The sequence below is a fragment of the Psammomys obesus genome, unplaced genomic scaffold (assembly GCF_907164565.1).
Source record: "Psammomys obesus unplaced genomic scaffold, mPsaObe1.curated_primary_1811, whole genome shotgun sequence".
In the NCBI taxonomy this organism is placed as follows: Eukaryota; Metazoa; Chordata; class Mammalia; order Rodentia; family Muridae; genus Psammomys; species Psammomys obesus.
The window spans coordinates 50,652,129-50,669,407 of record NW_026585504.1 but is presented as its reverse complement, the minus strand read 5'-3'; the positions used below and the strand labels follow the sequence as shown (position 1 = coordinate 50,669,407).

At 39.0% G+C, this 17,279-nt stretch overlaps 1 protein-coding gene across 2 annotated transcripts in view; it reads left to right on the top strand.

The window, feature by feature from the left end:
• LOC129672149 (contactin-associated protein like 5-1) overlaps positions 1 to 17,279 on the top strand; it is a 784,596-nt gene that overhangs the window by 750,335 nt on the left and 16,982 nt on the right. The gene's annotated exons all lie outside the window — the stretch shown is intronic.

Genomic DNA, 17,279 nt, shown 5'->3' with positions numbered 1-17,279 from the left:
CATTCTTCTGTCTTCTCAGCCCTGTTAACAGCTTATTTTCAGCCTGTCTTTATTTGGTTTTCTATACTAATATTTCACATAAGTAGAATCACCTCGAATCACTCAGTAGACAAACCTCTGGCATGTCTGAGAGACTTTCTAGACAGGATTAACTGAAGAAGCATGACTCTAATTGTGGGGGATCATCATCCCATGTTCTGGGCTCCTAGACTATATAAAAAGAGAATCATGCTAAGCCCCATAATTTATCTGTCTCTGTTTTCTGGCTGAGGTTGCAATGTGACCAGACACATCATGCTTCTTCCTCTATGACTTATGTACCAGGATCAACTGTGCTTTCAAACTGAGCCAAAATAAACCCTTCCTTTATTAGTTCTTTTGTTGGGTATTTTACAACAATAACAAGAAAAGTTCTCAATGCACCTCAAAGATCCATCAGAAGAACTGTTGCTGATGATAGTATGGCCCAAGAGCCACATAGTAGGGTTAAGGAGTAGGGTAGGAGGCAGAAGGCCTCTATGCTCACTACCATGCTATATGACATTGAGTACCTGCCGAAACCTGTTCCCTGTGAACTCAAGCTCCTTCAAACTTCAGGGATGACCCAGTGGTCTTTGAAGATTATTCTAGGCTTGAACATTCTGTGACACTATGACATATGAAAATTTTATGAATGTAGACCTGCTATGTCCAATGCCAAACCATGTCCTGAATCATGGTTAAAACTATTTTATTAAAAACTTATAAAAGTGAAATTAAGATTCTTCTACAAGGAGCTGTTTACTCAAGAAATATCATATGGAAGCATATTTGAAAAATCAGGCCTAGAATGTCCTAGGTCTGGAAGCTGGGAATGAGCTGGAAAGTACCTGAGCACTGTCTTAGAAAATTTGTTCTGGAAACTTGGCTCAAAATGCAGACTGAATTGCTGAGAGCATTCTCTCATTTTCTTGGAACTTCACCATGTAGGCCAGGCTAGCTGGCTGATTAGCTTCCCAAAAGCAATATGTCTCTTCCTCCCCAGTCAAAAAATTACAAGTGTGCACCAGTACACCCAGCTTTTTGTTTGTGTTCTAGGGGCAGATCTTATATTCCTACATAAGTGAGCAAGTGCTCTCCTAGCCTAATCATCTGTCTAGTCCATTATTAGTTTGATAATTAAATAGTACAATTAGGCCTATGTTGTGTGTTTTTTTGCACATTTCCTGGCATGCAAGAACACACAATATTTAGATACTAACTGGGGATGTTTTAATATGAGAGATCTGATAATAAAAAAATAAGACTTTCTGTTGTCTTGAGGCTGGAAAGAAAACTTGGAACACAAACAACTTTCATGCATTCTAGATCTCTGTCTTTTAAGATGGTTCCCAGGTGATTCCAGGTCTGAAGAGAAGAGGGTGTGTTTGGGAGGGGATGAGAGAGGGGCCTAGAGCTGGGAAACAAAGTTAATAAATTTTAATAATCAAAAAATTAAAAAAAATAGATTTGTATATCTAAACTCCATGAAATCAGGGGTAGTTGTGTGAGGAAAAGGAAAGCATAACACATCCAGATCTCAGCCAGCCAGGACTTCGTTCAGTTTACCTTGAAACAGGATGGATAGGCAGGGAAAAATCCTAATGAGAAGAGAGGATCCTGTCAGCTTAGAATCAAATGGAGCCTCCCATAAGCAGAGAAGCAAGCTTTCCAGCTCATTTAATAGCCATGGAAGAATCTTCCCTCTTTCTGACATAAACAAGTAATTTTCTAGAAATCTCACTGGAAACTTCATTTATAGGCAAACTATGTATCTACTCTGGTTATAATCTGAGTTGCCCCGAGTTGATCTTACCCTATCATAATTCCAAACAAGTCACCTCCAAAACCAGTTTATTTGCCTCACTTACCAAAGGAGACAAAAATAATATTAATTTGCTCACCCATGTTCATAGCAGCTTTATTCGTAATCGCCAGAATCTGGAAATAAATCAGATGAACCTCAGTTGAGGAATGGATACAGAAATTGTGGTACATCTACAAAATGGAATACTACTCAGCAATTAAAAACAAGAAAATCATGAAATTTGCAAGCAAATGTTTGGAACTAGAAAAGATCATCTTGAGTGTGGTATCCCAGAAGCAGAAAGACATGCATGATATATACTCACTTGTAAGTGGATGTTAGACAAATAATATAGAATAAACATACTAAAATCTCTACACCTAAAGAAGCTAAGGAAGAAGGAGGATCCTGGATAAGATGATCAATCCTTAGTCAGAAAGCCAAACAACATTGGAAGAGAGAGAAAAACAGGGAACAGGACAGGAGCCTACCACAGAGGGCCTCTGAAAGACTGTATCTAGCAGTGTATCAAAGCAGATGCTGAGACACATTGACAAACATTGGGCAGAGTGGCAGAGAATCTTATGAAAGAAGGGATAAACAGAAAGACTTGGATGGGACAAGAATTCCACAAGGAGAACAACAGAACCAAAAAATCTGAGCACAGGGGTCTTTTCTGAGACTGATACTCCAACCCAGAACCATGAAGGGAGAAAACCCAGAACCCCTGAACAGATGTAACCCATGGCAGCTCAGTGTCCAAGTGGGTTCCCTAGTAATGGGAACAGAGACTTGTCTCTGACATGCACTCATTTGCTGGCTCTTTGACCACCTCTTCCTGAGGGGTCAGCAGTCTCACCAGGCCACAGAGGAAGACAATGCAGTGATGAGGCCTGATAGGCTAGGGTCAGAGGAAAAGGGAGAAGGGCCTCCTCTACCAGTGGACTTGGAGAGGGGCATAAGAGGAGAACAGAGAGGGAGGGCCGGATTGGGAGGGACAATGGAGGGGGCTATAGTGGGGATACAAAGTAAATAAAATGTAATTAATAAAAAAAATAATTAAAAAGGAAAAAATTCTTAACAATCTTCTGAGATGTAACATGAGAGCCATCAAAAACAGCATAGCATACATAGCAAATACAATGACAGTTATTGTCATTTCTCTGTGAGGGGCTCTTCCCCACACTTGAATACATCTTATTTTCTGTCACTTTTTTTTTTAGAAGTCCACACCCTATCTCCTTTGTCCTTTGATTTTTACCTTACAAATGAACTACTTGTACTCTAACACTGTCTTTGAGGAAGTTGAATTATAGTGTTGGAGCTGTGAATCAGAGTTTAGAGCATACCAGCTGGGATTTCCCAGTCTGTGTGTCTAGGAATAAAGAATTGGAACAGGTGGATAGGAAGAGTGAGTGCTACAGAGATATTTATTAAGAGGACACTAATGAGGGTAGCAGTACAACAAATGCTGGAAAGGACTAGAAACCTGTGGTGCTGAGTATAAGAGTCCAAGTCTCTGACCCTTGAGTAGTCATTTGTATAGTTCCCACTTTCCATATTTCTAGACCTTGGGCTTGTTTCTTGCATGTTTTCTCTCATCCAAGGATCTCTGTGGGGAGAGATTTTTAGTTTTTCCACTAAAGGAATTCAAATATTAATTTTTTTCACGTGTATATAGTTGTTAGCATATCTATAGGCACATGTCTATGAGCAGATGGAAATGAGTGTTTGTGCAGAGGCCCAAAGTTGGCATTGTTTTCCTAAATTGTTCTCAAATTCCATTTATTGAGGTGGGGGTCCCTTGATTTAACATAGAGCTCACTAATCATCAAGCCTAGTTAACAAGCTTACCCTCAGGATCTCCTATCTCTGTCTTCCAAAGTCTGGGATTATAGCCCACCCTTGGGCCTGCCTTGCTTTCTTGTAGGTTCAGGGATCCGAGTCTTTCAGGTTCTCAAGCTTTTAGGACCTTCTTCCACTGACCATGTTATTAGCCCTAATACATTAATCTTGTACCTTTGTCCCTGATATACTCTTCAGACATAGTAACAGCTGCTAATCTATTCATTAGTTGACTGACATGGCAAGCAAACTCACATTTTTTGATCTTCAAAGATCATCTGTATGATAGTATACGTGAGTGACCCCAAAAACTCTACCAGGGAACTCCTACAGCTGATAAACACCTTCAGCAAAGTGGCCGGATACAAAATTAACTCAAAAAAAATCAGTAGCCCTCCTGTATACAAAAGACAAAAGGGCTGAGAAAGAAATTAGGGAAACAACACCCTTCACAATAACCACAAATGACATAAGGTACCTCGGAGTAACCCTAACCAAGGAAGTCAAAGACTTGTATGAAAAAAATTTCAAGTCTCTGAAGAAAGAATTAGAAGAAGATATGAGAAGATGGAAAGATCTCCCATGCTCATGGCTTGGCAGGATTAACATAGTAAAAATGGCCATCTTACCAAAAGCAATCTACAGATTCAATGCAATTCCCATCAAATTGCCAACACAATTCTTTACAGACCTGGAAAGAAAAATTTTCAACTTTATATGGAATAACAAGAAACCCAGAATTGCTAAAACAATCCTCTACAATAAAAGATCTTCTGGAGGTATCTCCATCCCTGATCTTAAGTTGTACTATAGAGCAACAGTTTTAAAAACTGCATGGTACTGGCATAGAAACAGAATGGTGGATCAATGGAACCGAACAGAGGACCCAGAAATAAACCCACACACTTATGGACAGCTGATCTTTGACAAAGACGCCAAAACCATACAATGGAAAAAAGATAGCATCTTCAACAAATGGTGCTGGTCCAACTGGATGTCTACATGTAGAAAAAAAAAATCCATACTTATCACCCTGCACAAAACTGAAGTCCAAGTGGATCAAAGACCACAACATAAAACCAGACACATTAAATCGGCTAGAAAAAAAAAGTGGGGAATACCCTAGAACTCATTGGTACAGGAGAAAACTTCCTGAACAGAACACCACCAGCACAGGCTCCAAGAGCAACAATCAATACATGGGACCTCATGAAATGAAAAGCTTCTGCAAAGCAAAGGACACCATCATCAAAACAAAGCGACTGCCTACAGATTGGGAAAGAATCTTCACCAACCCTTTATCTGACAGAGGACTCACATCCAGTATATATAAAGAACTAACGAAGCTGAAAAGCAGCAAACAAAGTAATCCACTTAAAAAATGGGGAAGAGAGCTAAACAGAGAATTCTCTGTAGAGGAATATCGAATGGCAGAGCAACACTTAAAGAAATGCTCAACCTCATTAGCCATTAGAGAAATGCAAATCAAAACAACCCTGAGATTTCAACTTACACCCATGAGAATGGCCAAGATCAAAAACTCAAGTGACAACACATGCTGGAGAGGTTGTGGAGAAAGGGGGAACCCTTCTCCACTGCTGGTGGGAATGTAAACTTGTACAACCACTCTGGAAATCAATCTGGCGATTTCTCAGACAACTAGGAATAATGCTTCCCCAAGATCCAGCCATACCATTCCTAGGCATATATCCAAAAGAGGCTCAAGTACACAAAAAGGACATTTGCTCAACCATGTTTGTAGCAGCTTTATTTGTAATAGCCAGAAGCTGGAAACAACCCAGATGCCCCTCAACTGAAGAATGGATGCAGAAATTGTAGAACATCTATACAATGGAATATTACTCAGCAATGAAAAATAAGGAAATCATGAAATTTGCAGGTAAATGGTGGGACCTGGAAAGGATCATCCTGAGTGAGTTGTCCAGAAGCAAAAAGACACACAAGGTATATACTCACTCATATAAACATACAACATAGGACAAACCCACTAAAATCTGTGCATCTAAAGAAACTAAGCAAGAGAGAGGACCCTAACTAAAACGGTCAATCCCCATCCTGAAAGGGAAAGAGGATGGACATCAGAAGAAGAAGAAAACAGGAAACAAACTAGGAACCAACCACAGAGGGCCTCTGAAAGCCTCTGCCCTGCAGACTATGAAAGCAGATGCTGAGCCTGATGGCCAACTGTTAGGCAGAGTGAATAGAATTTGATGTAAGAAGTGGGAAATAGTAAGAGCTGGAGAGGACAGGGTCTCCACAAGGAGAGCAACAGAACAAGATAATTTGAACACAGGGAACTTCCCAGAGACTCATACTCCAACCAAGGACTATTCATGGAGATAACCTAGAACCCCTGCACAGATGTAGCCCATGGCAGTTCAGTGTCCAAGTGGATTACATAGTAATGGGAAGAGGGACTGCCTCTGACATAATCTGTTTGGCATGCTCTTTGATCACCTCCTCGTGAGGGGGGAGCAGCCTTACCAGGCCACAGTAGAGGACAATGCAGCCACTTTTGATGAGAACTGATAGACTAAGATCAGAAAGGAGAGGAGAACCTCCCCTTCAGTGGACTTGGGGAGTGGCATGCATGCAGAAAGGGGAGGGAGGGTGGGATCGGGATGGGAAGAGGGAGGGGCTTATGGGGGTATACAAAATGAATAAAGTATAATTAATAAAAAATTAAAAAAGATCATCTGTACTTTATTGTACTATTCAGTCTTCAATAAAAAGCACACAAGACATTAGCCCAATTCTGCAGTATGTACAATTATAGACAAACATTAAATGACAAAAAAAAAAATAGAGGAGCAGTGATAAAAAAGCTGAGTGACAGTGAAATAGGAATATGCAGTTTTTGTTTTCAGAGACTGCTGCATTGGACGGCATTCCTTCCACAGAGAGGCTATTCAGCATGAGGATGTGGTTTAAACATTGATCGTTTGCCTCGTGCTTGTCAGTGAGCTGTAGACATTTAGTACTGCTCCGTACATTCAACAGATAGCTAGCATACGGTTCCAGAAATCTGTTATTAGGCATTAAAGCACCACATTGTCTAAGAGCATACATAGCATCTGTTTTCCAACATCCTGAGTTTGAAGGTTATGAGTGGGAGCAGCTCCTGCTGGATTAGGCTGGTTTTTTAGGTCTTCTGATGACCATGTCATAGGAATATTGCAGCAAGGGAAGCTCAGTCACTCCAGTCTATAAAGGATTCACTTCCATGCATGTTGCCTAAACCAGACATATGGAAGTCTGATAATTTTTAGAGTATCTTCACATGATTTTTTTTTTTTTTATGTCTGGGGGAAGTTTAAATGTAGAGCTGGCAACATCACTTCCAATCGAGAAATGAATTCCAGTGGAGAAATACACAATAAGGCAATGCAGATTCAAAGGGAAAAAGAAACAGACCCTGTCTGTGAAGAGCACATGAAGAGCCACTGTTCTTTTATCTGTTTGAGATTTGTGTGTGTGTGTGTGTGTATGTGTATTTCTGCATAAGTTTGTGTGTAGATTCCCCTGTTTATGTATACACCTGACTTTAAAGAAGTCAGAGGTCATCCTTGATGTCTTTTCTCAGAAGCTATAGATGTTGATTTTGAAAGAGTCTCTCACTGGGCCCTGGGAGTCATAAGTTGGTATAGAGGGATGGTAGGTGAGCTCCAACAGCCCCTGTCTCCTCCACTCCACTGCTGGTTTCACAACTGAGCAGCACCATCCCATTTTATGCAGGTTCTGGGGATCAAACTGAAGTCCTTATGCTTGCATGGGAGCATTTTATCCAATGAGTCATCTCTCCATCCCCTCTCCTGTTGTCTTTAGTCAGCTATACTCTAGAAACATCTTTCATCTTTTGTTTATAGTCTTAAAAAGATTCCAAAAATGATTGGTATGATGTCCAAGGAAACAATGTTAATAAGTAGAAAAACTGCCTGTTCAACTGAAGGATTCTGATTTATTAATGATAAAACCCCATGCCTGAAGTATGTACTATATAAATATTTAACTGGATGAAAAGTAACACTTTCAGGGAGTGTTTATTAAACTGCCAAGTAGTATTTTTCCTTCATTAATAAAGCACTATGACATTTCTCAGTTTGAAATTCTCATATTTTTTTAAGGGACCAATGTTCCTAGATTTTAAAACCTGGCATACTTCCTAGCTTTCACTGAATTGAGAATGGCCTTGTGCCCTTGTTCTCAATGATGGGCTGGCTATAAGGAGTATTTTCCAGAAGGCCTGGCTTGTCAAATATGTACATCTTTTCATTTTATGTTCAAAGGAGATGTGATGGCTAGAGCCTCTAAGCATCATTTTATACAGAAGATATTAAATACTATAGTGTGTGAACAATGAAGGAAAAATCTAAGGGAAAAATTTTGCATATCTGGACATATCTACAATCAAAAGGAGATACTAGGTCTCAGCTGCCTAAAGTTAGAGTTCTTATTAACTTGGGCTGAAACAAACTTTTTATTTAAGCCACATTAGCTGCTTTTCTGATACTTATGTTATATCAAATATAATAAAAAGTGTAATTATTGATTCTTGTGACATATAGAATTATATGGACAAAGAGGAAAGGTGGTGTTCCAATTTTAGACAAATCTCTATTTTCTAAGTTAAATGTATGTGATAAAAATGACATGAAATGGTAACGTGAGGCCAGGAGCCATCCCTCTTGGGTCACTGGTCCAATTGCAGAACTCTAAATTAATGTATATAGTAAAAAAAAAAAAAAAAAAAAGACTGGGAAATGGTGACTTTAAGGCCAAGGGCTACTCCTCAGAGGTCAGTGATCTCGTTGAAAAGTCAGTGGACACATTGGCTTGCTCTTTTCTGGGACATGAAAAAGTGGAGGACCCTCGCTGTGACTGTAGGAAGCTTAGCTGTAGGAAAAGCAGGAGGCATGCAGTGCAGCAAGAAGCTAGAGAACCAGGAGACTCTGTAGCTGCAGAGGATGGCAGCTCTCCAGACTGGAGAAAGGGAGGAGCTGGGCCAATGGGACCTCTGGGCTGGCAATCCCAATTGTCAATGTGTGCTGTGGTGTGCCTCTTCTAGCTGCTCAGACTCTGTTCAGAGCCCACAGACCAGGCTCTGTGCTTCTGTCTTCATCAATTAGCAATTCCTAATCACAGTAGTTACAAACATTTTATATTAAATCTCCCAAATTTACCTCATTTCATCAGGACGTTTCCCAAGAATCCTTTAAAAATGTATTTAAAAATCTGGGGAGATGGCTCAGTTTGTAAAGCGATTGCCATGCAAGAATGAAAACTTAAGCTGAGATGCCAAGCACTCATATAAAACCTGGATGTGTGTCTGTTTCTCCAGCAATGGGGGAGGGTGACTATACAGGAGGATCTCTCTACCACTGAATGAGATAGGGGCATTGGCTGGACATCTTAAAGTCATCTTATAAGAAGAAAATTGCTGCAGTACACATCCAAGTTAAAAAAAAAAAGTCTGCATTTATTTATATCTACAAACAAACAAGCAAATAGATCCAAATTGGTGAGTTCCCAATTCAGTGATAGAGTCTGTCTTAAAAAAAAAAAAAGTAGAGAATGACCAAGGAAGACATCAGGTGTTGACTCCTGGCTCTACCCACAGGAACACACTCACACACACACACACACTCACACACATACATGTGTGCCCATTCCATCTTGAGGAAAAGCACAGTCAGCAATCATCAAACATGATTAGCTCATTAATTTACTGGTCAGTTAAGCTTGGCTCTCCTCAGGAGGAAAAGAGATTGGCTCTGTAAGGGCACACTTGGTGGGAGGTTAATGAGGTCATGGAGAAACTGTTTACTAAACTCTGAGAACAGAAACTTAGAATCGAATTTAGTTTGAGTCAAAGAAAATGTTCATCCAACTAAGCATATTTTGCCACTGTGCTTGCCACAGGAAGATCATGTCTGGGCTCAGCCTCCATCAGATACGCTGAGATGTTCAACATGTCCTCTGAGCCTCCTATTCTTTCATTGTGGCACAACAGTTACTAGTTTCTGTGGTGACCTGTTTATGTTGAGTGTCAACTTGACAGACTCTGGAGTCATCTTGGACAAACAGCTCTGGGCATGTCTGTGAGAAAGTTTCTAGATGGATTGACTGAGTGCAGGCCCACTTTAAATGCTGCATTCCGGCATTGAGTTAAAAGGAGAAAATCACATGAGTACCAGCATGTTTGTACGTACATGTATGTGTGTCCCTACATGTAGAGGTAAAGGGTCAATGCTTGGTGTCTTTGTTGATCTCTCTGTCTTATTTTTTGAGATGGGGTCTCTCAGTGGAGCTCACTGACTGTCTAGACTTTCTGCTAAGTGAGCCCTGGTGACACTCCCTTCTTGACCTCTCAAGTGCTGACAGTTATATCTTGCTATCCTCAGCTTTTTACCTGGTGCTGTGTCAATAAACTTTAACGGTAAGCCCTTTACTGATTAAACTATTTTCCCAACCCTTCTTTTCTATCTCTGTTTCCTTCTTGTGATGCCTGGCACTACATGAACACTTCAGTCCAGCCTGAGCCTGAGATGGCCGCATACTGGCCACTCTGAAGTTCTGTGTTCAAAGCTCCCCATGAATACAGGCACATTGTTATATAAGAGAATTAATCATTGTTGTTTATATCCTGTACATTGAGCTTTGTTACTTGACATATATATAGAATGAATATATATATATATATATATATATATATATATATATATATATATATATTCTAATGGATAAAATTTACAAGATGCCAACTCTAAGAAAGGGAAGAGCATCAAACCCTTGAAGGTGCCTAGTATGACTTCCCTTTAGTGGCCTCTTAACTCTTTGATGTCAAGTCCCACTTCAGGGCACTTACTACACTTTTGTAGCTAATTTGAACTCTGTTCAAAGAGTTGCTGCTGGGACATGAAATGCCCTAGTTTTGCTCATTTACTTTAAAAAAAATGTCAGAATAAGGAATAAACCAGTTCATGGCTCTCATTCATCTCTGACTCTACATTAAATCAGTAAAAATTGTCTTGGGAAGGAGAGATCCTTTTGTATCTGTAATCCAAAGAATGAATTCTACAACTGCTTTTAAATATTAGCATAAACCCTCAAAACTACTTTTTCTGTGGAAAATATACTTAATGTAGGATATGTCCCTATAGTATTATACCTAGAATTAAAAATTTTGTTCTTATTGCTAATGTCTTTGCAATTCAGCATTAACTGTCTCATGTCCACAGAGGTGCCATTGAATGATGCTTGCTGCCAGGCAACCAATTAACATATGTTCTATTATTCAGCAAGTGCATTGTTAAGTTGAAGTAATGGGTTTTCAAAGGTAGACTTTTAATTTTTTTTGTAATTATTTTTACATAATTTTTCCCTTCCCTTTCCTCCTTTCAATCCTTCCAATATACTCCTTCCTGCTGGCTTTCAAATTCATGGAATTTGTCTTTTATTAATTGTTGTTATATACAGATCTGTGCACACACACACACACACACACACACATACACACATACACACACGTATTCCTAGATGCATAAATATATCTTACTCAGCCTGTGCAATGTTACTCGTATGTCTTTTCAGATCTGACAATTTGGTTTTGAATAACCACTTGGTGCACTCTCTCTCTCTCTCTTAGAAAAGTATATTTCTCCTGGTCTCATCAGTCCTCGGTTCCCTGTAGTTCATTGTGTGGGGCTGAGGCTTTTTGGGCTTTTCTTGATCTACTTTATCATGTCTCTTGCTGTCCTTGTTAAGCTCATGTGTAGGCCACACTGTTCTGAGATTTGTGGTAGACATTTGGTACCTACATTAACTTGCTTGGTTTTACTGTTTGCCTTCTTATATTGTATCACATCTATCTACCCATCTACCATCTAACTTATCATCATATCATTTTTCTATTGGTACAACTATCTATACATCTAATGGCATTAAATATTTTAAACTAAATCAGGGATATATAAGATCTACTATTTTATAGGCCCTATGCAAAAGCAGCTCCTTTAAACACCCCAAAATGTTTATTAGCAACTTCTGTGGACAAAGATTTATATTTTTAAAGAAATAAAATACTAATTACTTGCATACAAATTTTCTATACTTTCTTCATAGAAATTAACAGCTGTATTTGTAAATGATATAAAATGAAATAAATGATGAAGCAATAAACATACACATGCATACACACACCAATACGTACATAAATAAGTATACACATGTGTGTTCCTATGGGTGCACATGTGTGTCATTGTGTGTGTGTGTGTGTACATTGGGGGAAAACGTTACAGAAAAGAATCATGTGTTGAGTGTAGAAAATTGGGAGGTCACCCATTAGGAAGAAGTCCAGTGGATTCCTGAAGAAAGGACTTTCAACTTGGCACATGGAGGAAGGCATCTGCCATGTCACCTATGGAGGAATCCTTGAAACTATATAAAGACTCAGTGCATTGTCCTAACTTATAAAGTATTTTGAGTCATTATAAACAAAGAAGATAGTGGCATGCATCAGTTAGATTTACATGACCACCAAAATTCTGAATACAGTGTTCGTTTAGCTTTAGGTCACAGAAGGCTCAGGATATTGGAGAGAAATGTTCTACATGGAGTCTTAACAGAGCTCAAACGAAACCAATGAAGGTAGAAAAAGAACAAAACTTGTCTCATCAAATAGTTTCAGGTGACATGTCATCACTATGGAGGTAGAAATCCATGGTTTTAATTACCTAGATTGAAAGCCTTTTAGATATATTGACATCTACGTTCCTCATGAAGGTGTATCACTGTTGATATTGGGAAGTGTTTACTGTTTTTTTTTCTAATTATTTCCTTTTCCTAGGGTTAAAGAATCACTCTTCATATAGAGAACTGGGTTCTAGTTGTCCGAGGTAGAGAACTGAGGAGAACAACTTCCTATAAGCAGGAAGGAGACAGACATTATGGTGAAAATCAGTGCAATGAATGCACAATAAGAAAATTACATTGGAAGGTGGAGAATTTCATCTCCATGTGTCTTGTAACTATTGCTCCAAAATTACCTTTTGCTGGTCCAATTCTTCTTTGTATCTTCTTCCTTTCTGCCTTGTACATGCTTTGCTTCAATCCTTAAAAATTCTAAAATTTCATTCCATGTTTTAACTACTTCTTTAGTTGGCTGCTGTAGTCAAGTGGACACAATCCTGAGTCATCTAAGAAGTCTTACTTAGTAGATTGCTAAGATCAGATTGGCCTGTATCTGTATTTTATAAGACATTTTCTTGACTGATATTGATGTAGGAGGGCCCGACCTACTCTGGATGATACCCTTCCTAGGTAGACATTTCTGGGCTATATCAAAAAGTTAGCTGTGAATGTGACAGAAAGCAAGAGAAAATGTGAACCACTTAAACATCCTTCATTCAAGATTTCTGACTTGAGTTCCTACCCTGATTTCCCTCAATGATGGACTGTGACTTTGATGTATAAGCCAGTTAAACTCTTTATTTCCCAAGTTGTTTTGGTTTATCACAGCAACATAAAACACAAGAATAAATACATTAGTTCAATTACATCCATTCCAAGGAAATCTTCTTAGGCCAGTTGTGTGACTTCTTGTAAGAGGCAAACAAACTTCTATTCACCCCAGATAAGAGCCTAAAGGCTGAAAGGCAGCAGAATCACTTAAAATCCCACCTCACCCAGATGATGACTCAGGAAACATCCCTCAAGCTCTCTGTACAGCTTTTGGGGTGCTTGACTGGTTGGAAAGTCCCCTTGCCCTGGGCGATTATCTTGTCCAACGCGTAAGTTTCAGGAACTCCCTGGAAAGTTGAGGCATTTTGTTTTCTGAACCTTTTGAGCTTTATTTAGATCCTGATATCCAAGAAGCTTTCTATAGGAAATAAACATTTCAAATAGGAAAGAGCTACACCACACTAGTGCTTCTGAAACTGTGAGCCATGTGTACCATAATTACCTAATCGTAAATATTAAAATCTAAATATTTTCTCTTATTTTTATATTTTATGAAAGCTTTAGTTTTATACAGCATAATCTTTACTATCTGGGCATTTTATTATAACCAAAGGAGAACTTAGCTTTTTTTTTATTATTATGCTTTCCCTCTATCCTAGAGAATTCCATATATATATATATATATATATATATATATATATATATATATATATATGCCTATATATGTATGCATATATATATACATACACAATGAAACGTGATCATATATCCACACTTAAGTGCTTTAATTTACCTCATATCCCAACAACATATCCTCTCCCTTCTTCATGTTGAGGAGAGAAAAACATCGGCTTCTGAGGCTGTTCACTGGTAGGTTTTAGTAGATTTTTCTAAGGATCCAAATCTCTTCACATCAGCCCATTGCTTTCATAAATATTCTGAAATAGAATTTATTAATTTTTCTGGGGAAGCTTTTACATGCCCAGTCAACCCCTACCGCAATGTGCCAGTATTCCTTCCTTTCTGTCACAGCATCACCTCTCTCCTCTAAGATGTATCATCTGAAAACTTTACTTGTTAGAGAGATGGAGAACACACAGAGAGAGCAACACAGGTCCAAGCATACTTCTCTACCACTTTATACAACTTATTTCCTTGGGACAGAGTCTGTCAAAGAACCTGGAACAAGATGTCAGGAAGAAAGTCCCAGGAATTCTCCTGTCTCCACCTGCTCTTTATCCCCATCCCACAAATGGAGTTACAGGTGTCTATGCTCAAGCATTTTGTGGATACTGTGGAGTTGAACTTAGATTCAGCTGAACCGTCGTCCTAGGCCTAATGCTGGATATTTTGTCTAGTTAACTTCTCTGTTGGTTCCAGCTACAGTGAACTTTAAAGGTAAAACACTTTGCTTGTATTCTCTGCTTGTATCTCCATTTACAACAGTTCCCCTTATTTATATTTTATTCTGGTACAACACTTTACTTTTACAAGTGAGGGTCATGTGGCCCTGCCTGGCTTGTTTTATTACACTTAAGGGATTCAAATACCATAAATGACTTTTGACATATAGCAAATGTCAAGTTACATTCCATAAGTGAGTCTTTTTGAGCAAGTTTCTGACCTCTTCTTGTACTTTTTTAAATAATAAAACATTCCACTAACCCTGCCTGAACAGTTCTCCTGGACTAGCCTTGTTCCTTTCTCCACGTCAAAACTTGCAACAATGCTGACCTTTGTGCATTCAGTCTAAGAGTGCCTTCTTGCTTCTTTATTTGGCTTTGCAAATCCTATGAAATCTTTCCAAATTGATATGGAAAGTCAGATTTCAAAATGCCTGAAGAAGGAGATGTCAAGAGGGCTCAGTGGTTAGAACCTGGTGCTCTTCCAAAGGACCCCCAGTAAGGAAACTGATGTCTACTTATGGTCTCTGAGAACATGTTCACAAACATGGTGGTATACGTTCAACACACACACACACACACACACACACACACACACACACACACCACATACACACACCCCATGAATAAAAATGATAAAATTAATAAAAATAAAATTTTAGAATGACTGAAGAAAATAGTCTGTAATAAGTTATCAACTAAATAATTCAAAGTTTGAGTAACTGTTTATTCAACGGTAAATAATTATGATGTGAAACTTTCCAGTAAATATCCCAACCTTTGCATTTCAGTTCTTCAATATATTGAAGGGACATCAAAACTAGGCAAAGGAGTTTGGAACTGTATAGAAGTAATAAAAATAATAGCATGTCTAATACCACTAATAATAGCATGTCTAATACCACTAATAACATGCAATTACCATAGGGAGATGTTAATCAAAGCTCAAAATTTCCGAGATGGGGCGTAAGTTTATGAATTCTATTGTATATTGTGGTATTACATTTAATGAAAATATGTTTTGAGAGAAATGGGTTGGCCTATGCCTGTCATCTCAACACCTGGGAGGTTGTGGAAGGAGAATTGTGTTTCAAGCTGGTCTGAACTGTCTACTGAGACCTTGTCTCAAATAAACAAATAAATGAAAAAACAGACCCCCAGAAAGAATCTGTTATTCATTAAAAAATTAAAAGAATATATTTAAGTGTTGTTATTATCAGATAAACAGGAGAGAATAAAGAGCTCTGGAGTCAAAGGCAGTTGTCAACCCAGTTCTGTCCAACAGTTGCTGCTGCTTCTTTTTCCTTTCAAAATGACAGATGCCACTGTGTCCTTCACCAAGGAATTCTTGGCTCATGCAGTGGTTGCAGCCATCTCTAAGGCAGCAGTAGCACCCATTGAGCAGGTCAAGCCATTGCTGCAGATGCAGCATGCCAGCAAGCAAATCAGGGCACATAAGCAATACAGGGGCATTTTAGACATCGTGGCTCATTTCTCCAGGGAACAGGGAGTCCTGTCCTTCTGGCATGGTAACCTGGCCAATGTCATCAGATAATTCCCCACCCAGGCTCTCAACTTTGCCTTCAAAGATAAACACAAGCAGTTCTTTTCGGTGGTGTGGACAAGAAGATCCAGGTTTAGTGCTATTTTTCAGGGGACCTGGTTTTATTTTGAGGTCTTTGACCCACTTGGACTTGATTTTTGTGCAGGGTTATAAATATAGTTCAGTTTGCATCTTTCTACATGTACACATCTAGTTAGATTAACACCATTTGCGGAAGATGCTGTCTTTTACCATGGTAGGGTTTTGGATCCCTTTTCAAAAATCAGGTGTGCATTGCTATGCGGGTCTGTTTCTACATCTTCAACTTGATTCCATTGATCAACAAAGGAGTCTTGAATGGTGGATACGCACTTAAAGAAATGCTCATTGTCCTTGATGATGAGGGAAATTCAAATCAAAGTTATTCTTAGATTCCATCTTACACCTATCAGAAAGGCTAAGATCAAAAACTCAAGGAACAGCATGTTCTGGCGAGGGTAAAGAAAGGAGAACACTCTTCCATTGCTGGTGGGAGTGCAATCTTGTACAACCACTTTGGAAATCAATCTGCCACATTCTCAGAAAACTGGGAGTAGCCATACCTAAAGACCCAGCTATATCACTCCTGGGCATACACCCTAAAGATACTCCAGCATACAACAAGCACATTTGCTCAGCCATGTTCATAGCAGCTTTATTTGTAATAGCCAGAAACTGGAAACAACCTATATGTCCCTCAATCAGAAGAGTGGATAAAGAAACTGTGGTGCATTTACTCAACAGAATACTACTCGGTCATTAAAAACAAGGACATCATGAAATTTGCAGACAAATGGACAGAATGAAAAAAGATCATCCTGAGTGATGTAACCTAGACCCAGAAAGACACACATCGTATATGACTCACTTTTAAGTGGGTTTTCATTCCATAGTATAGGATAGACATACTACAATGCACAAACCCCAAGAAGAAAAGTTGGATGGGCATCTTAGGCTTCATGTAGGCCCACTAGTTACAGCCTATATCTCTGATATGGATTATGTTGCCTGCTTTATTTATCACTTCCTTCTGATGGGACTTTATTACCAGGCTACATGGGAGGAAGAGGGAGTGCATAGGGGGTTCCCCTATTCTCAGGAATAAGGGAGAAGGGATGTGGGAGAGAGGGTGGAGCTGGCAGGA